We start from the raw sequence: 1476 nt of genomic DNA, 5'->3' as shown, positions 1-1476 counted from the left end.
CAGCCTCAACCCTAGCCTCGGCCAGCATTCTTTCACACTCTGCCACTGCAAGCCGTTCTGTTAAATCCCTCACCCTGTCAAAGTTCTTTCTTTCCCACTGCATGGCTCTCTCCTCCATCTTTTGCCTTTGTTCCTCTTACTGGCCCGCTAGGGTGGTTACCACCTGTTGCTGCTCATTTGATAAGAACCATAACTGGTTTCTTTCTTTTAGTTTCTGAGCTAGCTGTTCTTCAGCAATCCCTCTTGCTTGATCAACAATGCTAAACCTGTGGTGCGCTTCGGTCAGGATTTCTGATTTCTCTTGGACCAACTATTCTAGGCTCCGGATCTCAGCGCGGAGCAGCCTCTTCTGATTAAAGGTCATGGCCATGAGGGCTTCCACATTTTCCTAGGAGGTCTCCAGTGCATCTTGCAATCTCTGTACTTCATCCTATAGTCATTTTGCTTCAGCTCTGCTGAGACCCCCGGCCCTTCATTTTTCAGGAATTCGATTTCCCTAATTAGCCTGTCCTGTTCTTCTTTCTCGTGCCATGACTGGGGCCCCCCTGCATGCTCTTGCGGAACTGTGGCTTCGCCTTCCTGAGCCTCCCGGTAGAGCTTTTCCACTTGGGCCACCCTTTGTTGGAGATCACTGTATTGCTGCATCAAAAGTTTTATGTTCCTTTGTTCCACCACCAGGCTCTGCTCCTCATCCTCCAGCCTTTGCCTAAGGCGGCTTTCATTGGTTTGGGCTTGTTTCGTTTTCTCTTCTAGCTGTTCTTGGAGGGCTTTTATCTCTCTCCGTCTGTTAGCTTCCTGCCTTGAGACCTCTAGCCTGAGGGCCACTGACGTCTCCTTTTCTTTCTCTAAGTCCAGTAGGGCCACATATGCGTCATAGTCTGCGGCATGTATGGGAGTATTGGGCATGGTGGTCATTTCCTCCAGCCTCTGTCGTTTGGGGTCTTGCCGAGACTCTACATCTACGGCGGCAGGCCTTTTCAATCGAGTTTCACGGACAGTTTCGGCCACCCTGCTCACAAGCATCTGCATCATGGTCATGAGCTATGCCGCGTCGAGAGGAGGCGTGGGGTGTGCAACGGCGGCGGTCATGATTTCCGCTATTGTTGGTACAAAGGAGGGAGGGAGTGGATGTAGGAGGGACTTGCCCTTGCCTACGACCACCGGTGCTACTTCCACACTTGCGCTGGCTTCGGCTTTATGGCCAGGGCTTGCGGGTTCGAGTTCTCCGCCCCCATGGGTCTCTTCCACCGACCTTCGGGTGGCTTCCGCCAATTTGGCCAGTTCCTTGAGTCGCTGCTCCTCGGCTTCTTCCTCTGCCCTCCTTTTCCTGTCCTCTTCCGCCTTCTTCGACTCCTCTCCTATTCTGGTGAGCTCCTCCTCCTTTTTCGTCCTCCTTTCTTCCTCGGCCCTTCGAGACTCTTTCTTAGCTTTTTTGATGTCAGCCCGTTCTTCCCTACTTAATTTCTATTTTTTCTC

The sequence above is a fragment of the Lygodium microphyllum genome, chromosome 29 (genome assembly GCF_053477565.2).
Source record: "Lygodium microphyllum isolate KBCC chromosome 29, Lygodium_microphyllum_v1.1.10, whole genome shotgun sequence".
Taxonomy (NCBI): Eukaryota; Viridiplantae; Streptophyta; class Polypodiopsida; order Schizaeales; family Lygodiaceae; genus Lygodium; species Lygodium microphyllum.
The sequence above is the reverse complement of the archived record's forward strand: the minus strand, read 5'-3'. Positions refer to the sequence as shown.